We start from the raw sequence: 23,224 nt of genomic DNA on the forward strand, positions 1-23,224 counted from the left end.
TGGAATCAATTTTAAACCTGATTCGAAATAAGGAGCTAGTTTTTTGCAACATGTGCTAGCATGTCAATTTTGCAAACATGATCTAATCCAATTAGACCCCTGATCAATACTCTTTGTGTGTGACCCATTGGGTTCCACATCTAGCTAGCAATAGGTTCGAGTTCAAGTCGATTTGATTTGATTAGAATTTAATCAAACCGATCTAGATCCAATCGAGCTAACCCGATTTCAGCAATTAGAACTCTTTCTAATTGGTGATTGAATTAAACTCTTTAATTTGATCAAACCCATAAGACAAGATTGACGTCTAGGAACATATCATGTCTACCTAGAAGATATAAAATTTTTGATGGAAATACCAAAAATACCCTTCAGTGGAAAGTTATCGTGCAATTTGATCCTGCGATCTCCCTGCACCCCGAATATGACTCTGGATATGGAATGATGTCAAATCCAATATCATACTCATATTTCTCTCAATCTTATATGATGATTCAATTAATAAAATATTAGAAATTCTTTCTAATTTTTATTTTGCTTTGATCAAAGGCTTCCTGAATCATCAATCGTTCAGAACAAGTAGGATGCGATTTTCTCTTACCAAGAGTGATTGATTCCATGTTGACCTACTCACAACCTCCATACACATTCTACCATATCTAGAACACCTCGTACATGACTAAGTCATGAATGAGTATGAACCAAAAAATATGGATTCATGTATACAAGGTTCTATGGTAGTCTCAGGTCAAAGGATTACATGCACAACTCCCACTATAAGAAAACATCTCTTGACAGGTAAGTAAATTCCATAAGATGTTTCTTAAGTGGGATCAATTCAGTGAACTCATTCTCTAATGAGCACCCACTTCCTTGTATTAATGTCTCACACAAGTGGCATATGAGATCTGCCACCCTCTCCATTGAGCATACATAGAAAGTGCTAATCTATCCTGAACATTGATCTCCTACTCAATGCTCCTATGACTAGAAATATTCTAAATCAGGATTTTTAGGATTTTAGGTCTCATAGGTATGATCTCATCATAACCCTAAACTCATTTTCCTGATTTTTGGAGTTCATCATAATCATTACTAAAGTAAGATGCAACATATGATGAAAATACCTTTTATTATTTAAAGAGTCAATATATAAGTCTGAAAGATTACAAGAAAAATCCATCAAAATGTAAATTTCGATTGGCTTGTAGGGCATATTCCTTTCAAAATCAAGATTCCTTTCAGATTTGCACATCTTCCCCTTTTGGCATGGACTTGTAATGATAGGGGATAACCCCTTCAGACAACGAAAACAACACCTAATATGGGCGAAATCGAAGGCCTGATTGTTTTTAGACCGGATGGGGGGAGAGGCCCTACAGCGCCCATATGCGCCCCCACAGCCATGTTAGGGACAGGAGGAGAACCTCACCCTAACATGAGCAAGGTCGAAGGCCCGGTTATTTTTAGACCGGATGGGGGGAGTGGCCCTACAGCACCCATACGCGCCCCCACAGCCATGTTAGGGACAGAAGGAGAACCTCGCCCTAACATGAGCAAGGTCGAAGGCCCGGTTATTTTTAGACCGAATGGGGGGAGAGGCCCTACAGCACCCATACGCACCCCCACAGCCATGTTAGGGATAGGAGGAGAACCTCATCCTAACATGAGCAAAGTCGAAGGCCTGGTTATTTTTAGACCGGATGGGAGGAGAGGCCCTACAGTGCCCATATGCGCCCCCACAGCCCCGTTAGGGACAGGAGGAGAACCTCGTCCTAACATGAGCAAAATTGAAGGCCCGGTTATTCTGAGACCGGATGGGGGGAGAGGCCCTGCAACGCCCATATGTGCCCCCACAGCCCTATTAGGAGCGGGGGAAGAACCTCGTCCTAATCTAAGCTGAGATCGATTGCATCAGAAGTAGGGGAAGAACATCGTCCTGACGCCAACTAAGGTCCGGTCATTCAAGATCAGATAAGAAAAAGGGAACCTTCTCAGCGGCCCCTCCATGCTCCCACGACCCCACTAAGAGCAGAGGAAAAACCCTCACTCTAGAAAAGAAAAAGAAAAAAGGGGAGGGGGTTAAAACGGAAAGTGATGAACTACATCAGCGACGAATGGAAAATAAATTACATCAACACAGGCCAAGGATAAGACGGCTTCCTCAGGACGACGAGAAGCTCAGACCTCTGAGCTCGAACTCTGAAAAGAGGCATCAAACCCGAGTGGCCCCGGACAAATCTGCGGCCATAAACAAAAGGATGAGTCAATGCGACGGTAATCGGGTACCTCCAAACGGCATCGATATCGAGCAAGGCAAAAGCTGAAAGGAGCTCGGCAAACGACAATTCAACATGTGAGTAAAAGAGGTAACGAAAAATTTCTTTCCCATGTCATTAATTAAGTATACATTACAGAGCCCTTGAGGCTGAAGAAGAAAGATAACAAGAAAAGCAAGCCGACGCGGTGACGACCAAGAACCTCCAGACGACATCGGCATCGAAAAAAAAAACAACAACAACAACAACAACAAACAAACAAACGACAAAAGAAGACACATAGAAGGATGAAAGGCAAAAAGAGCCCTAAGGGGGCCCGGCTTCCTCCGACTTCGAACTTTCGGCTTCGACCCTCATCAGGGAGTGCCTTAAGCTCTCGACTTCTTTCAATTGTTTCTCCCTCATTAGCATCTCCATGTACCTCCGATGAAGCCGCTGGCTTTCGTTCTCCACCTCTCGATGCCTCTTTCTCAGGACCTCGGATTCCGCCTCCGCATCTTTGACAGCCTGCTGCTCGTATACCAGCTGGATCTTCAATTGCTGCAGCTCAGCCTTCTCCTCCCCAAGGGTGACAGATAGCTCTTCTACGGTTCCTCTCAGGGATTGGAGTTCGTCGGGATCTCGAACAGGAGCAAACTGAGCTCCTTCAGCTAACTGCCTTTGAAGGCGGGCAACCTCATCGATCGCCATCCTGAGCTTTCCCCTGTAGTCATCCACCTGCTTGCACGAGCCGGTCCGGTACGCATTATAGTTCACCTCGGCATCCTGGAGCTGTTGTTGAAGGTCGGAGAACTTCTTCGACCATTCTTGGTCGCAGTCAGCCCGAGTCGAAAGCCAGGACAAGCTCCCTTCCAACTGGCTGATCTTCTCCTATGCAGCCGACAGCTCCGCTCTGAGAGAGCTGATCATGGAAGCTTGAGCCCAAGATCGATCGCTGGTGCGCTTCTTGTGTTCCTTTAGCTTCTTCTCGAAGTTCACCTTCCTCCGACTGTACTCCATGATCCCCTTCATGTGGAGGTTTCGAAAGTAGGTGGCCTCCACAGTGGCCTCAGAGTGGCTCTCCCTCAACCCGTGAAGTTCGTTCTCCATCTCCTTCGACCTTTTTGTCAAATAATGAACTTTCTTCCTCAGATGTTGGATCGTGGACTTCAGCGGAACTCCCTGTGGCAAGGGAAGCACTTCGGCAGGACACTGCCATCGGGAGACAAAAGCGTCAAGGCGCGTCTCATTGCAGAAAGAAAAGAAAAAAGAGTGGAGAAGCCCTCCATAAGTAGAAACCCAATTTTATTGATTGAATGTCTCTTAAAGACAAAAGGAAAAAGAAAAATTGCAATAAAAGAAAAATACAAAGTCAGAGGTCTCAAACCTCTGAAGTAGGAGTTGGGGAGCTCGGTGTTCTTGGAAGGGGGGCTGCGGTGGCAGCGACAGTGGGAGAGGGCCCGGCTTCATCTTCAGACACCTCATCCAAGAAGCTGAGGTCGAGCTCGGGAAATTTCTTGACCATCTTCTCTTGGCAGAGCTCGACCCCTTTGAAGAATGCTTCTTGGCCGAACTTGACGTTCAAATCCCTCATCTCCGCAGAGGCCTTGAACTCCTCCACCGCTAGGACCCTGGCCTTCGAGATCAAAACCAAAATCTGCTCCGTCAAATTTGCGACCTCAGCCTCCGAGGCCTGCTTTTCTTTCTCAAGGCCTCTTAGTGGTTGGCTACCTCGACAGCCTTTTCTTTGAGGCGGGCGGCTTCGGCCCGGTGACCCTCCTCCGCCTGGATGGCGTCCCTCCTCGCCCGGTTCGTCACCTCGATGTTGGCAAGGAGCTGGTGCCCGATCTACAAGGACAGCCAGGAGGTCAGAACAAAAGTTGAGAAGCTAATTAAATGAAGGTGCGAGGGGAAGGAGGGAAGTGAATCTGTCTACCTTGAGAAAGGACCCTAGAGAGTCCCTAACCCACTGCTCGGGGTCAGCACGAACGATCCTCTGGACGACTTCAGGCAGGATGCTGCGTTGACCAGTCGCTTAATCAGATCCCTATCATTAAAGGGATTCTCCCCCGGCTCTTCTTCGGAACCATGGGACTCTTCGATGGTGGCTCGACGGCTACTCACTCTGCAGGCCACCGTCTTCCTTCTCCTCCTCCTCTCAACCCCTGGCACCTCCTCGAATCGGGCCCCCGAAGCGGGAACCTCAGCGGGAGAACTCCTTGAAGAGGCCTGGGGAGCCGGAGGTTCGGCGTCTGAAGAAACGTCGACCGTGGGAGCCACCTGGGCAGGCGTGGCCAAGCTCGTTTCCTCTGTTCTAGCCTTCTTTGCCGACCCAGAGGCCGCAGCGCCTTTCTTTTTGTGGACCTTGAGGCCCCTGGAAGCATCCGTGCTGCTTCAGCATCCATTCCTAAAAAAAAAAAAAGAGAGAAAAGAGAAGAAAAAGAAGAGGGAGAAAAAAGATCAGTAATGGGATGAAAAGGGAAGAGGTGACGCGCAACAAAAAAAAAGAAAAAAGAAGAAGAAGAGAAAAAGAGAAAGAGAAGAAGAGAAGGAGGAAAGAAGAAGAAAGGAAAGATGGAATACTCGCAGGATCCAGGGGGCTCAAGTCGATGTTGAACAAAAACTGCTCCTTCAGAAGATTGGGAAGGGAAGGAGTTGGATAGCTAAGAAGCTTCCGGGTAGCCTGAAGGTCAAATTCCCCCAGGCTAGGATCCCGGAGGATAGAGTCCCTCAAGGAGTCCCAAGGGGGCAACCCAGCTTTAAGGTCGGGCATCGGACGTAGAGGTACTTCCCCTTCCAGTTGTGGATAGAAGAGGGAGCACCTTTCAGCAACCCCTTCTTGCCGAACTGAGGGGAGAAGTACCACCAATCCTTTGCCGAGGGGTGGTGCTTGAAGGTGTAAAAATATCTAAACAAAGAAAGAGATGGCTGAACTTCGACTACGTGGCAAAGGGAGAGGAACCCTATCAAAAATCTAAAGGAATTCGGTGCGACTGAAGCTAAAGAAATATCTAGAAAACGAAAAAAAGCAACGGTGAAGGGTGGAAGCGGAAGCCGGAGCCCAGCACGGAAGGCCTCCTGGTATAGGCAGAAACGGTCAGGTGGGGGGGTGCTGGCCCGATCGGCGGGATCGGGAAGCTCCAGATCGTACTCCAGAGGAACTCCATACTAAACTTTTATCAGTAAAAGTTCATCCAGAGTCAGAGAATAGGGAATGGCACCCGACGCAAAAGTCGGGCGAGCCCCAGTCCTAGATGTGGGTTCGTCTATAGTATGAGGGTCCTGGGGGACTGAGGCGGACGAACTCCTGGAACCGCTAGAGGTGGAGGTGCCAGAAGACATTTAAGCAAGGACCCTAAAAATCTCGAAGAGTTCAGGCAAAATAAGAGCCAAAAGGCTCTGGGGGACCTAACAAGAGGAATGCGACAGAAGGAAAATGGGGGAGAAGGGGCACCTAGATGGCAAGAGAAGGAATGAAAGTTCCGGGACTAACCTAAGTCGCTCCGAAGGATGCAGAGATGCAAGGATAGGGATACTCGAAGAATACCTAGGGCCAAAGCGGACACCAGGGAAGGTCAGAGCTCTCGGAGAGAAGGCGGCCACCAACAGGACTCTCAGGCAGAATGAAACTCCTGGAGGCAGAAAGGTGGGTTTAAATAGACCCTGGGATCTGGCGCTATAATGATCGCAGATCTCCCCAGGCCGACCCATGCTCGTCACATGTCCCACTCGCCACAATAGGCGGCTAAAAGTGGCTGACAGCTGACAAAACCATTACTGCACTGTACCTGAGACAATGCTCCAACGAGAATTCGAAAGGTCTCTTCAGATTGCCCCAATTTGAAAAGACTCCAGCATGCGCGCATTAAATGCCAGGATTTTGAGGGTGATCATGCACGGGCTTCAAGGGAGCAACTTCGGCTGTGAAAATTTCTCTGTACTTCCTTCATTCAAAACTCGAACTCGAAAGTAGGGGGACTGGTGTTGGGTATAAAATACCCCCCAGTCGAAGTTCGCATTAGGAGTGACCCTCCAGGGGTTCTATCGACGTCCGACCTTCGACGACATCTTTCTGAACCTCCCCGATGGTCGAGCCTCCGCAACATTCCCAAGTTCTGCCGACAGATAAACCCCTACCAGTGTCAACCGGATTTTCCACGACGGGCGGACTTTATCCAAGTTTCTACGGTGGTCGACCACCTTCTAGACTTCGTTCGGGCTCCTACGGGAGCCGGACCTCTTCCCCGAACTCCAACTGCAGGTAGCTTTCGTCCGGGCTCCTACGGGAGCCAGACTTCTTCCCCGAGCTTCGACTACAGGTAGACTTCGTCCGGACTCCTACGGGAGTCAGACTTCTTCCCCAAACTCCGGCTGCAGGTAGCCTTCGTCTGGGCTCCTACGGAGTCAAACTCCTTCCCCGAACTTTGACTATAGGTAGCCTTCGTCTGGGCTCCTACGGGAGCCAGACTTCTTCCCCGAACTCCGATGTAGGTAGCCTTCATCCGGGCTCCTACAGGAGTCGAACTCCTTCCCCGAATTTTGACTGCAGGTAGACTTCATCCGAGCTCCTACGGGAGCCGAACTTTCGCCCTAAATTCCTATTGCAGGTAGACCTCACCCGAACTCCTACAAGGGTCGGACTCCGAGCTTCTACTGCAAGCAATCCACTCCGAGCTTTTGCTACAAATGATCTACTTCAAATTTCTACTACGAGCAGTCCGCGCTGGATTCCCACTGTAAGCCTTCACCCGAGCTTCCATTGTGGATGAATTCCTTCTGGATTTCTATTGCAGGCAAGCTTCGATCGAGATTCTTCGACAAATGATCCCCATCCGGGCTTCTACGAAGATCGGACTCCGATCGAACTTCTGTAGCGGACAGATTCCGGACGAACTCCTACGACACACAAAATCCGCAGCTGGACCCCTCCAGTGGATGAACCTCTCCAGCGCCATCCGACATCCACTGCCGATCGACCCTCTGTCGAATTCTGCATAAAATCGAACTTCATCTGTAGAAAGCCTCTGACCGAGCTCCTACGGCAAGTGGCCCTCACCTGCAGTATTAACGCCCAAGGCATCCAACGGTAGAAGGTTCGCCAGCAACATCCGAGCTCCTCTCAGATGGATAGCTACCCCTCTCCGTCAGGCACCTCAACCGAGCTTCGGCCGACAGGCTTGGACTTCCTGGCAGGCCACAGTAATGGCCACGACTCCGCTCCACTTCCTACGATGGATACCACGTGGCTCCACCACTCCTTGACAGGCCACAATAATGGCCATGACTCTGCTCCACTTCCTGCGATGGATTCCGTGCGGCTCCTCCACTCTCTAGCAAGTCGCGACAACAGACGCCGCTCCACTCCCCACAACAGGCTCCACGAGGTAGGCCACAGTGATGGCCACAATTCCACTCCACTACTCTTCATAACAAACTCCTCCTGGCCCCAAACGGCCCACTGCCAGATGGTTACAAACGTCACTATCAGTATGTTGCACCCTTCGCCTATAAAAAGGAGACCCCAGATGCATTATTCTCTAAGCTCTAATTTCTATCTCAAAATCTCTGCTAAAATTTTAGTTCGAGCACTCCATTCTTGTTGAGGTAGAGAACTGACTTGAGCATCGGAGGATCTTGTCGGAGAACCCCCAACTCTAGTTTAGACTTCCTTTGCAGGTCCCGACGGCGACCGCAACTCCCTCGACTCCAGCTTCTCTGACGTCGATGGATTTTTGCACCAACAGCATGCATCCATTTAAATTTGAAATTCAAATTTGAACAGTAAATACTTTATTGTAATGTATTCAGAACACAATACCTTTGTGCGGATAGTAGATCGCCGTAATCTGATCACCGTTGGGAGAGTCTGATCATCGCAATGCAGCCACACAGTGTGTCTAACCTCTGCAGATCATCCACACGAAGCTTTCAATCTGATCGACTCCTCATGAGTGTTAGCTCGTTGTAGAGCCCTTTCGACGGTCGATGCTGATCGAAATCTTTCGATCGATGTCTGCCAATTCTTTAGATGCTCTGGATCATCAGCAGACGTGCTTGAGAGGATATTGAAGATCTTCCTAAAATTTGGTGGGCTCATGACACTCGTAGCTCACCTTCTCACTTCCCGAACTCCAGGCTGAAATCCTGAAGAACTCACTGAAATCCTGCACACACTTTTTTTCTTTTCTTTCTTTTTCTCTCAAAGGATATAGACCTTCACCTTGCACACAGGGATTCCTAACACCCTGATTTTCTCTTCAAAATTTTTTTTTTTTACACACCCCACTCTTCTCCTCCTTTTAAAACAATGTCAAACGTCTTATCCACGTGAGAGGATAAAGATGAGTAATTGCACATTTGAATTCAAATCAAATTTTGAATTCAAATGGAAATCAATTTATCCCTATCCACTAAGGGCATGAGAAGAGGAGGGCGTGGCTTAATTTGTGCATGAGTCATTTCATGAGAAACATTTTCTCATGTAATAAATGGGGCACTAAAAGAGGATATGGTCAAGGCGCTAAGATTGGTTGCTCATTCAAATTCAAACTTTATTTTGAATTTGAATGGCTAACCAATCATCCCTATCCACTCATTTGGTGCATTAAAGTAGCGTGTGAGGAGGGCTTTGCATGAGAAAAAATTCATGAGAACTTCCTTCTCGTGAATTCAAATGGGCGCAGTGGAAGTGAGGTGGCGTAGGGAGAATGGGTCAAGGTGGTTTCATTATTTAAACCAACCTAATTGAACCAAATAAGTTAGGCCCAATTAGATTAATTTAAATTCAACTAAATTAGGCTTAATTAAGCTCAATAAAATCCTAATCAAATCAGAAATTGATTAAGTCCAACCCCTGATCAAATCAGGGACCAAACCATCTCGACGATTAGGTCAACTCTTAACCTAATCGGGTCAAACCCAACTGAATCCAATTCAATTGGATTTGATCCAAAAATAATTACTCAATCAAATTGAGTTAATTAGTGATCAAATTACTAATTAAATCTCTCATAAATATTGAGTCCAAATCCGATGGGTAATCGGGCATCAGAATTCATCGATATGTAACCCTGATCGAAGAGTCCCAAACCAGTGGGACTCTTGACCCTGATATCCAAAATGTGTGGGACTCGTGATTAAAGAATCCTGATTCTCGATCACAGAGTTTCAGACATGTAGGACTCATAGTCCATGAGTATTAGGACTCTTTATCAGCCATCAGATCAGATAGGAACCTCTAATGTGTGTGACCCTGCAGGTTCGAACATAAGTCGGTAGCACAGAACCAATTCCTGTACTAATCGAAGTGACCATCTAGCAATGGTACCCGACGATCGGATAGGTCGAATAGTCATAATTGCAACACTCAGAACCTACGTGAATATGGTTACTGTATAATTCATCCTTTTGACCTCTGTGTTTAGGACGACTCAGGGTTAAACTGTCCACCCTGATTAGATCATCCGAATCGTGCTCAACTCAAACAGTCCTGTGACTCCTCACAAAGACTACCCTGGCTAAGGTTTTGCTAAATTGAAACACGACTGTACACAGCTCCTAAACTGGAGTGGTCAATCCCATCTTGACACATGCACCGACAAGTCAAGTACTTGACTACACCGAGCAGCCTTCCGTCACTGAATTAGAAATTCAGGTAGTCTAGTGCTAAGTGCAGTAAGTTGCTTGCAAGTCACCGTGGCGGTCTCAGATCGGAGGGATATTTATACCCATATTCCATCAGAGCAAATCTTGATAGCAGAAATAGCTCCGAGTCGGTCACGTTCAGTGTAGATATACCCTTACATCTCATTTGTATGCCATACCAATGTCTCCACACTCATTGGTTAAGAGGACAACCAACCTATATGGCACACAACGACCTATGCTTGATAAATGTTGTCATCCTTGGTAACAACATATCATTTGGTCGCGCATAGATTTAAGAACTAAACGATAAATCCTCCTTTGTCGAGTTTAAATAGTCCTAAGGACTTCACCACAACATAGGAGTTCATTAGAAGATGAAATATTTTGTGATGAAAAATATCAAAATAATTTTTATTAATTCATAATTCATGTACATATACAAAAATGAGCACAACCGTCAACAGGCTAACGATTGGCTTTGGGATACTATTCCCAACACTTAGGGGAGGTCTCCTTAAATAGGCATAAGAATTGAATCCTATTCAATCGCATAATATAAGTCCTACTTGCATTGGGTCTCCTATTAACTTAAGTTATCCAACTTACTTTAGGACACCCTTTAGGCACCAACAATTGAGACCCTTACACCCATAATTAGATACTTTAAATCACACCCAAGAGATACCCCATGAGAGAACTAAAAGCCCTCTAATCAATGGACATGTCCAACTTGATCAAATCAAGGTGGCGCCCAAAAATAACTATCAAAAAAATTAATTAAGAACTTACACCCTTAATTAATATGATCCATAATGTTAGACACCCAACAATTAGAGTCTCATGAATCTTGTTCATGTAGGTTATTAGCAGATAATTAAGTTAGAATTATCTTATCAAATAAGTAATCTCAATAGAAAGAGAAAATGGGTCCAACCATGTGATAGCAAGATTATCATAAACCCAATAGATTTCTCTAAATCTAATTGACACTTCATAAGTTCAATTACTTATCCCAAGCTTAATTTCTTTGTTGTGTAACCTCATAGGTTCAATTCTATCTGATAGTGAGATATACAATGATCTCTATCATTATATAATTGAAACTCTTTTCAATAGATCAGAATATTTTCACTCTAACTCAGCAAGGATTGTCGATCCAAAACAATCCTAGTGAGCTCTCACAATCCATCAGTGACATCTAGCAGTATATAGTGGCAACCCAGTAGAACTGAAATGAATCTCTAGGTGTAGTTAACATGTGATTCAGTCCTTCTATCATGAGTCCCGACTAGATGGCAGTCATGGATAAATCGTCGAACCTCAACAACGGTCATATGATAGATTCGATTAGCTCAAATCTAATTGTGACTTCTATGGAAACTCTTTTTCATCAATCACACTACTATAGCCATAGATTCTTGGACTTAGCCTTTCAAATTTTATAGGACTACTCTCTATCAAGATCGACAGATCCTATCTTGATGCACACCCCTCTCCTACAGTGGATCAACTGTCGCCAACATCCACTACAAAGACTCATTAAGACCCATATTTATGTGTCAGTCAAACTTTAGCAACCTCACTATGAGCAGCAGTACCATCTCAAGTCAAAAGATCAGTACACAACTATAACATCGAGACAATCATTGACGATTGAATAAAAATTCAAGTGATCTCTCGTATGATAACGCTCAGTACTAGCTATTCTCTAACCACTATTCATACTCGTTATCCTATCTCTACACAATAGATCAGAAACTCATCTATCCCCAAGGAAGCGATTTATGCACTAGTCTATCCAAATCTATCACTGTCCCCATGATGATCCTATGATCGGAAGTATTTAGGAATTAAATATATATTTTTAATTCTCAATACCTTAAGAAAATATATTGAAACTAATTTCATGGATGATTGAAGGATACATCACACTTGAATGAAAAAAAATTAACCTTTTATTGATCATATCAATATATTAAGTATAAAATTATACTCTAGAATTATTACAATGTGTCAGTCATATTGGCTTCTAGGACATACATCTAACAATTACCGTATAATTCAATCCTTCGATCATCCCTGCATCCTAAATATATTCATGAGTATGGAATCATATTAAACTCGAATATATATTCATATCAATTCTTAATTAACGAATGATGACTCTGATAAAGAAGTATTAGAAACTCTTTCTAATCTCCTTTCTGCTTTTGGCCAAAAGATTTTTTTTGAGTCATCTAGAATTGAGAATACATAAGATGCGATCTCCTCTTACTAAGAGTGATCGATTCCATGTTGACCTACTCACAACCTCCATACACACTCCACCATATTCAGAACATTCCATACATGTCTTAATGCCATGCTTAGGTATGAACCAAAATATGGATTCATGTACATAAGATTCTATGGTGATCTAAGGTCTAAGGATCACTTGCACAACTCCCACACAGAGAACCATCTTTGACATGCAAGTAAGACTTTCATAAGATGTTCTCTTCAATCGAGTCAATTCAGTGGACTCATTTTCTAAATGAACATCTACATCCTTATATTAGTGTCTTATACACAAATAGCTAGTAAGATCTACCACCTTCTCCATCAAGCATACATAGGATGTGCTAATCTATCCGAAATATTGATCTCTGACTCAATGCTCCTACGATCAAGAATATTTAAGATAAAAATTTTAGAATTTTAGGTTTCACCAGCATGACCCATTCATATCTCCTAAAACTATTACCCTAATCTTTGGGGTTCATCATAATCTTAGAATAAGATGCAGCTAAAATGATGAATCAATGCTTCAAATAGTAAATGTCATTATATAAGTTAAAAAATCATAAAAAAAACTCCCATCACAATACACTTACGATTGGCTTATAGGGTACTCTTTTTTCAAAAACACCATGCAAAAACCTTTTGTGCATGAGGAAATATGGCATCAAGAACTTTGGTGGCGCATGGGAGGAGTCCAACACTATATGGACTCTTGGTTTTCTTAATTGACTCCAAACCAAATCTCATTTGGTTAAGCTCAAATAAATAGATGAAACCCAATCTAATTAGATTCATAATTTCTTAATCAAATCTCAATCAAACTAGAAATTGATTGAACCAAATCTTAATCGAATCAGGGACAATTCTTTCTTAGCGATTAGGTTATCTCATCGCCTAATTGGTTCAAACTTAATTGAATCTGTTGGTGCAAAAATCCGCCGGCGTCGGAGAAGCTGGAGTCGAGGGAGTCGCGGTCGCTGCCGGGACCTGCAAAAGAAGTCTAAACCAGAGTTGGGGGTGCTCCGACAAGACCCTCTGACGCTCAAGTCAGTCCTCTGCCTCAACAAGAATGGAGTGCTCGAACCAAAATTTTAGCAGAGTTTTTGAGATAGAAATTAGAGCTTAGAGAATAATGTATATGGGGTCCCCTTTTTATAGGCGGAGGGTGCAACATACTGATAGCGATGTTTGTAACCGTCTAGCAACGGGCCGTTTGGAGCCAGGAGGAGTTTGTTATGAAGAGTAGTGGAGTGGAATCGTGGCCATCACCGTGGCCTGCCACGTGAAGCCTGTTGCGGGAAGTGGAGCGGCGTCCGTTATCGTGACTTGCCAGAGAGTGGAGGAGCCGCACAGAATCCATCGTAGGAAGTGGAGCAGAGTCGTGGCCATTATTGTGGCCTGCCAGGGAGTGGTGGAGCTGTGCGGTATCCATCGCAGAAAGTGGAGCAGAGTCGTGGCCATTACTGTGGCCTGTCAGGAAGTCCAGGCCTATCGGCCGAAGCTTGGTTGAGGTGCCTGGCGGAGAGAGGGGTAGCTATCCATCTGAGAGGAGCTCGGATGTTGCTGGCGAACCTTCTACCATGGAGTACCTTGGGTGTTAATACTGCACGCGAGGGCCACTTGTCGTAGGAGCTCGATCAGAGGCTTTCCGCAGATGAAGTTCAATTTCATACAGAATTCAACAGAGGGTCGACCGACAGTGGATGTCGGATGGTGCTGGAGAGGTTCATCCACTAGAGGGGTCCAACTGCTGGATTTCGTGTGTCATAGGAGTTCGATCGAAATCTATCCGCTACAGAAGTTCGATCGGAGTCCGATCTTCGTAGAAGCCCAGATGGGGATCATTTGTCGAGGAATCTCAGCTAAAGCCTGCCTGCAATAGAAATTCGGAAGGAATTTATCCACAATGGAAGCTCGGGTGAAGGCTTACTGTGGAAATCTGATGCAGACCGCACGTAGTAGAAATTTGAAGTAGATCGTTTGTAGCAGAAGCTCAGAGTGGATCACTTGCAGTTGAAGCTCGGAGTCCGGCCCTTGTAAGAGTTCGGGTGAGGTCTACCTGCAACAGGAATTCAGGGTGAAAGTCTGGCTCCCGTAGGAGCTCGGACGAAGTCTACCTGCAGTCAGAATTCAGGGAAGGAGTTTGACTCCCGTAGGAGCCTGGACGAAGGCTACCTACAGTCAGAGTTCGGGGAAGAAGTCCGGCTCCCGTAGGAGCCCGAATGAAGGCTACCTGCAGTTGGAGTTCGGGGAAGGAGTTCGACTCCCGTAGGAACCCGGACGAAGGCTACCTGCAGCTGGAGTTCGGGGAAGAAGTCCGGCTCTCGTAGGAGTCTGGACGAAGTCTACCTGCAGTCGAAGCTCGGGGAAGAAGTCCGGCTCCCGTAGGAGCTCGGACGAAGGCTACCTGTAGTTGGAGTTCGGGGAAGAGGCCCGGCTCCCGTAGGAGCCCGAACGAAGTCTTGAAGGTGGTCGACCACCATAGAAACTTGGATGGAGTCCGTCCGTTGTGGAGAATCCGGTTGACACTGATAGGGATTTATCCGTCGGCAGAACTTGGGAACGTTGCGGAGGCTCGACCGTCGGAGAGGTTCGAAAAGATGTCGTCGAAGGTCGGATGTCGGTAGAACCCCTGGAGGGTCACTCCTGACGCGAACTTCGGCTGGAGGGTATTTTATACCCAACACATGCTATATATCATATTTAGATCCTAGTGTAGGGTAAATTTTTATTAACTAATTAATTAGATTAATTAATAATTTTTACTGTAAAATAATAATTTTGAAAAAATTTTAAAATTATCATTTTACCCCGGCACTGAATTTTCTCACAAATGATATCAGAGCCAGGTTCTAAGATATGATATATATATATTTACATGCGTAGATTAAGTTGTAATCTAAAAAAAGTTTAAATTTGAAATTTGAAATTCAAAATTCAAAATTTGAAATTTGAATTTTGAAAGTTGTTCAAAATTCAAAATTCAAAATTTAAAATTCAAAATTTGAAATTCAAAATTTGAAATTCAAAATTTTGAAATTTGAAATTTGTTTGAAATTTGAAATTCAAAATTTAAAATTTAAAATTTAAAATTTAAAATTTAAAATTTAAAATTAGTATATTTAGATATACTTGATCCAAGTAGCAAGTAATCGAATTGAGTTGGTTGCCATGGCCGTCCGGTCATAGGAGAAAAGTAGTGTTTAAAGGCCCTTTCCTCCTATTCGATGGGGTCTCCTATGGCGGTTGGGGTGTCGCTGTAATTATATCCCATGTAGACGAAGCAGCGAAAGAAATTAATTATAAAGGTTCAATTATAAAATTTATCATGAATATGTTAGATTAGATCTAAAGGAATATTCATGATTTATTTTGATTGAGTTATTTTCTATTATGTAATTAGCAATAGGATTGCTATTTATGAAATGTGCTGATCTATTTGTGAAATGAGTCAACATATTTGGTGAACAGAAAATAAAACTTTTCAAATTTAAAAATTATTTTCGAAATGCCACACCTGACCCATCAGCCCAAATACTTAATTAAAAAAAAAAATTAAGTGTTGTCTAGTAGGTCTAGAATTGTGAATTAAAACCTAAGACAATTGCATAAACTTGTTGGTCAATGGGTTAGATGGGTTAGACCTAAGGTTAGCTTAAAGAAATGGACTAAATTAGAGTAATTGGTCAAATCTAATCAAAAGTTGAATTAGATTAGGTCAAGGATACTCTAGACTCAACTCCAATAGTTGTAGTTGAATGGGTCCATGTCTTTAAATAGATCAAGATGGACTTAATTCATGGCTACGTGGTGGAACCCTGTTTACTAAGTTGATCAAATTAAAACTAATGAACTGGTTGGTGTCTAAGGTAAGTTTGGCAGTTTGACCAGTGGTTTTTAAGCGGGAGCTACTCGCAGTGATTCGATCTCTAACGAGTTAATGGCTTATACCCACCACTGATCTCACTTATCTGGCCAACCTGGTGAATTAGATTTTGATTCGATCACTTGGTGATTAGGGCTCACCCATGTCATTAGGTAAATTAGTTTGACTGATTTAGGTGCTCCTAATGCCAGCTTTAAGTAAATCTTTTTTTAATCTGACTTGGTGAAGTCAGTGGGAGGATTGAAATTGGTTGGATATTTTTTTCTCATCTATTCTTTAATAAAATCCTCAAAAAAATTATTAGGTCCTAAAAATGATTAAGTTATATTGATAACTAAGTCAAAGCCTCCCATTAAGTGAGTGATAATGAGTCCATTAGTTTAATAATCATTGGAGGCCCCAAGGCGTGGTGCTTATTGACTAATGGAATTATCATTCATAGTATGATAATTTGGTTTGAGTCTTTCTGATGGTGGCTAGGTTGGCCGACCAAAGTCAGGCTTGATCATTTATTAGTCCGATTCACCAAATCAAATCATGTTAATGGTTGGACCTAACCAGATTTTTTTTTCAGTGGAGGCCAAAGCCTACTGATTAGGTTCTGGGGCAAAATTAATTATTAGAAGTTGTTTAGAGAAACAACTGGTTATGAACCTACCCATAGATGTACATGGGTTGACCAACCAAAGTTGGGCTCGTGTGTAGTCTGTGTGGATTCTAGTACCCACTAAAGAATTAAAGTAATTTCTCGAATTGGAGGTTGAGGCTACCAATTCGTAAAAATACTAGGAGAAACTTAAGACTAAAGTCCAAGTCTTTAGTATTAATAATTTATGTACTAATATAGGTCTGATTTTTCTTTATGCAGCTATGGCCACTACCCTTTCACTCCAGTCATTATTAGATAATGACAAGCTCATGGGACCTAATTTCGATAGCTGGTATCGAAAATTAAAAATCATCCTTGAGCATGAGCGGATCCTTTATGTAGTAACAGATCCGGCACATGAGGAGCCAGTCCTGAATGCTAGAGGGGTGGTCCGAGATACTTACCAGAAGTGGCTCAACGACCGCACCACCGTTCGGTGCATTATGCTGGCGGCAATGAATGATGAGTTCAGCTGCAGGTTCGAGAACGCCCAACCACAGGAGATGCTTCAAATGTTGAAAGGCATAAAACTAGTTGTGCCATTTTTAATACTCGAATGAGGGATGGAGCCTCAGTCACTGATCATGTACTGTACATGATCGAAATGATTGAGCACCTAAGTAAACTGGGCTTTTCCCTGCATGAGCAGTTCGATAAGGATGCGATCCTTAATTCTCTGCCCAAGTCCTACCTTCCCTTCCTTACTCATTTTTGAATGACAAAGCCTGCAGTGAACACCACAGCTTGTTGGGGTTGCTGCAGAACTTTGAGAAGAACCGCCAGCTCCATAAGGAGTCGGTAAATATTATGGGAGGGTCTTCTTCTGATCGTCGACCCTTTAAGAAAGGGAAGAAGAACAAGAAAAAGAAGAATAAGAAGGTGCAGTCGCATGCTGGGATGTCTGCACAGGGTCAGACTAAGAAGCGCAAGTCCGACCAGAGCCAGACGGAGTGCTTCTTTTGCAAGAAGCAGGGGCACTGGAAGAGAAACTGTCCTCTATATATTGCCTCACTGGACCCGAACAGGCCGAAGAAGAAGCAAGGTACTTATATGATAACACCTTGCAACTTTTTCATTTGTGATACTACTGCCTGGGTATTGGATACCGGAAGCCCTTATCATATTTGCAATTCGATGCAGGGTCTGCAGGTCAGTAGGAGATTTGATGAAGGTGAGAGATTCCTGAACGTTGGAGATGGAAGCAAAGTTTCAGTTCTAGCATTAGAAATCATGAACCTTGTAATCAATTCTCGAAATATAATTCTGAGTGAATGTCACTATTATCCAAGCTTTTTATTAAATATTATTTTTGTAGGCCTTTTGGCCATGAACGGTTATCAATTTTTAATAAAAAGAAATGTTTGCAATATCATTTTGAATGGTGTTACAATGTTTGTTGGACAACTTAATAATGAAATTTACTTCTATCACAACCTGTTAATATGGTTCAAACCTCGGTAAACGTCCTAGAATAGATAATGTGTCAGAAGTCTACCTTTGGCACTGTAGGCTAGGTCATATCAATAAGAACAGGATAAACAGGTTGGCTCAAGAAGGAATTCTTAAAGTAGGAGATTATGAATCACTTCCAACCTGTAAGTCCTGTCTTCTTGGTAAAATGACCAAGTCACGTTTTACTGAAAAAGGTGAGCGAGCCAGTGAACTCTTGGCTCTGGTACATTCTGATGTATGTGGACCCATGAGCTCAAGTGTAAGAGGTGGATATTTCTACTTCATAACCTTCACAGATGACCTATCGAAGTATGTGTATGTCTATTTAATAAAGTATAAGTCAGAGTCGTTTGAAATGTTCAAACTATTTCGAAATGAGGTAGAAAAACAAACTGAAAAGTGTATTAAAACTCTTCGATCTGATCGAGGAGGTGAATACCTTTCCAATGAGTTTCTGACATATCTTGAGGAGAATGGGATTGTCTCTCAATGGACTCCTCCTGGAACACCACAGCATAATGGTATATCTGAAAGGAAGAATCGAACCTTGTTGGACATAGTTCGATCCATGATGGGGTTTGTGGTCTGCCGATCTCTCTCTGGGGATATATGCTTGAATCGGCTTGTTACCTTTTAAATAGAGTTCCAAATAAGTCTATAACCAAAATGCCATATGAGATATGGATAGGACGTAAGCCAGTACTCTCGCACCTTAGGGTTTGGGGGTGTCCGGCTTATGTTAAATGTTTTATTACAAACAAACTAGGACCTAGGTCTGACAAGTGTAATTTTATAAGATACCCAAAAGAGACCAAAAGATATTATTTCTACCTGGCTGATGAGCAAAAGGTGTTTGTCAGACTTAAGGCAATCTTTTTGAAAAAAGAGTTCCTTGATGAAGGGACTGTTGCCTCTAAGGTCGAACTTGACAAAATTCGACAGGTGGAAAATCTGACGCAAGTTGCTGAACCGAATTTGATTAGATCAGATCCGGAGCCCATTGATCAAGTACCCTTAAGGCGATCTGGTAGAGTACCACGTCAACCAGACAGATACTATGGTTTCTTGGTCCGGGATGACGATCCTATGGAACTTGATGAAAACGATGAGGATCCGATCACCAACATGGATGCAATGCAGAGACCCGACTCTGAGAAATGGCTAGAGGCCATGAAATCCGAAATAGAGTCCATGAAGGTCAACGATGTGTGGACATTGGTTGACCCACCTGAAGGAGTAAAACCCATAGGGTGTAAGTGGGTCTTCAAGAGGAAGAGGGATGCAGACAGAAAGGTGGAAACCTATAAAGTCCGTCTGGTTGCCAAGGGATATCGTCAACATTATGGTATAGACTATGACAAGACGTTTTCTCCTGTGGCAATGCTCAAATCCATTCGGATTATGTTTGCGATAGCTGCCCATCTGGACTATGAAATCTGGCAGATGGATGTAACGACAGCTTTCCTAAATGGAGAGCTGGATGAAGAGGTGTATATGATACAACCTGAAGGATTCACATCCACTGATGAGTCTATGGTGTGCAGACTACAGAGGTTCATTTATGGACTTAAGCAGGCATCCCAGAGTTGGAACATACATTTTGATAGGACGATCAAGATGTATGGCTTCATTAAGAATAGAGAAGAGCCTTGTATTTATACGTGGGCTAATGGTCCAGTAGTGATATTTTTTATATTGTATGTGGATGATATTCTCTTAATCAAAATGATGTCCCTGCATTATAGGGAATAAAGATTTGGCTGTCATCACAGTTCTCCATGAAGGATTTGGGAGAAGCTTCCTACATCCTAGGGATGAGGATCTATAGGGATAGATCTAAAAGGTTGCTTGGTTTATCCCAGTCTACGTACATAGATACTATGCTGAAGAGGTTCAGCATGGAGAATTTCAAGAAAGGCTATCTACCGATAGGCCATGGAATTTCTCTCTCGAAGAGGGATTGTCCGATAACACCTCAAGAGAGAGAGCATATGGGTAGGATTTTATATGCTTCACAATGGGATCTATCATGTACGTCATGATATGTACATGACTAGATGTGGCATGCTCACTAGGGGTAGTGAGTAGATACCAATCTGATCTAGAGGAGAATCACTGGAAGGTTGTTAAAACCATCCTGAAGTATTTAAGAAATACTAAGGACCAGTGGCTTGTTTATGGTGAATCGAACTTGAGACTTATAGGGTTTACAGACTCTAGTTTCCAGTCTGATCACGATGACAGCAAAAGTGTGTCGGGATTTATTTTTACCCTTAATGGTGGGGCTATCTGTGGATGATTCAGCTTGCGAGATGGAGTATGTCACTGCATCAGATGCTGCCAAAGAAGTGGTGTGGCTGAGGAAGTTCATCACCGAGCTTGGAGTAGCACCCTCCCTTGTTGGTCCAGTTCTGCTCTACTGTGACAGCTCTGGAGCCATTGCTCAGGCGAAAGAACCGAAGGCACACTAGCGGACGAAGCATATTCTGTGCTGCTACTATCTCATCTGAGAAATTATGGATGAGGTGACATCGATCTTCAGAAGATCGATGGGAAGGAGAACCTGACCGACCCATTCACTAAAGCCATTGCGGTGAAGGAGTTCGATGACTACAAATCGAAGATGGGTATTAGATACTGCACCGATTGGCTTTAGGCTAAGTGGGAGATTGTTGGGAATAGTATCCCAAAGCCAATCGTTAGCCTGTTGATAGTTGTGCTCATTTTTGTATATGTACATGAATTATGAATTAATAAAAATTATTTTGGTATTTTTCATCACAAAATGTTTCATCTTCTAATGAACTCCTATGTTGTGGTGAAGTCCTTAGGACTATTTAGACTCGACAAAGGAGGATTTGTCGTTTAGTCCTTAAATCTGTTCATGACCAAATGATATGTTGTTACCAAGGACGATAATGTTTATCAAGCATAGGTCGTTGTGTGCCATATAGGTTGGTTGTCCTCTTAACCAATGAGTGTGGAGAGACTGGAATGGCATGCAGGTGAGATGTAAGGGTACATATGCATTGAACGTGACCGACTCCGGAGCTATTTCTGCTATCAAGATTTGCTCCGATGAAATATGGGTATAAATATCCCTCCGACCTGAGACCACCACGGTGACTTGCAAGCAACTCACTACACTTAGGCACTGACTACCTAAATTTTTAATTCAGTGACGGAAGGCTACTGGGTGTAGTCAAGTACTTGACTTATCGATGCATGTGTCAAGATGGGATTGACCACTCCAGTTTAGGAGCTGTGTATAGTCATATTTTAATTTAGCAAAATCTTGGCCAGGGTAGTCTTTATGAGGAGTCACAGGACTGTTTGAGTTGAGCACGATTCGGATGATCTAATCAAGGTGGACAGTTTAATCCTGAGTCATCCTAAACACAGAGGTCAAAAGGATGAATTATACAGTAACCATATTCACATAGGTTTTGAGTGTTGCGATTGTGACTATTCGACCTATCCGGTCGTCGGGTACCATTGCTAGATGATCACTTCGATTAGTACAGGAATTAGTTCCTGTGCTACCGGCTTAGGTTCGAACCTGCGGCGTCACACACATTAAAGGTTTCTATCTGATCTGATGGCTGATGAAGAGTCCTAATGCTCGTGGACTATGAGTCCTACGTGTCTGGGACTCTGTGATCGAGAATCAGGATTCTCTGATCACGAGTCCCACACATTTTGGGTATCGGGGTCAAGAGTCCCATTGGTTTGGGACTCTTCGATCAGGGTTACATATCGATGAATTTTGATGCCCAATTACCCATCGGATTTGGACTCAATATTTATGAGAGATTTAATTAGTGATTTGATCATTAATTAACTTAATTTGATTGAGTAATTATTTTTGGATCAAGTCCAATTGAATTGGATTCAATTGGGTTTGACCCGATTAGGTTAAGAGTTGACCTAATCGTCGAGATGGTTTGGTCCCTGATTTGATCAGGGGTTGGGCTTAATCAATTCCTGATTTGATTAAGATTTTATTAAGCTTAATTAAGCCTAATTAAGTTGGGTTTAAATTAGTCTAATTGGGCCTAGCTTATTTGGTTCAATTAGGTTGGTTTAAATAATGAAACCACCTTGACCCATTCTCCCTGCGCCACCTCACTTCCACTGCGCCCATTTGAATTCACGAGAAGGAAGTTCTCATGAATTTTTCCTCATGCAAAGCCCTCCTCATGCCCTACTTTAATGTACCAAATGAGTGGATAAGGATGATTGGTTGGCCATTCAAATTCAAAACAAAGTTTGAATTTGAATGAGCAACCAATCTTAGCACCTTGACCTTATCCTCTTTTAGCGTCCCATTTATTACACAAGAAAATGTTTCTCATGAAATCATTCATGCACAAATTAAGCCACACCCTCCTCTTCTCATGCCCTTAGTGGATAGGGATAAATTGGTTTCCATTTGAATTCAAAATTTGATTTGAATTCAAATGTGCAATTACTCATCTTTATCCTCTCACGTGGATAAGATGTTTGACATTATTTTAAAAGGAGGAGAAGAGTGGGGCGTGTGAAAAAAAAAATTTTGAAGAGAAAATCTGAGCGTGAGGAATCCCTGTGTGCAAGGTGAAGGTCTATATCCTTCCGAGAGAAAAAGAAAGAAAAGAAAGAAAAAGTGTGCGCAGGGTTTCAGTGAGTTCTTAGGGTTTCAGCCTAGAGTTCGGGAAGTGAGAAGGTGAGCTACGAGTGTCGTGAGCCCACCAAATTTTAGGAAGATCTTCAACATCTTCTCAAGCATGTCTGCTGATGATCTAGAGTGTCCAAAGAATCGACAGACATCGATCGAAGGAGTTCGATCAGCATCGGCCGTCGAAAGGGCTCTACAATGAGCTAGCACTTGTGAGGAGTCAATCAGACCAGGAGCTTCGTGTGGATGATCTACAGAGGCCAGACATACTGTGTGGCTGCATCGCGATGATCAGACTCTCTCGACGGTGATCAGATTGCGGCGATCTACTACCCGCACAAAGGTATTGTGTTCTGAACATTACAGTAAAGTGTTTACTGTTCAAATTCGAATTT

This window comes from Elaeis guineensis, chromosome 11 (genome assembly GCF_000442705.2).
Source record: "Elaeis guineensis isolate ETL-2024a chromosome 11, EG11, whole genome shotgun sequence".
NCBI classification, from domain to species: Eukaryota; Viridiplantae; Streptophyta; class Magnoliopsida; order Arecales; family Arecaceae; genus Elaeis; species Elaeis guineensis.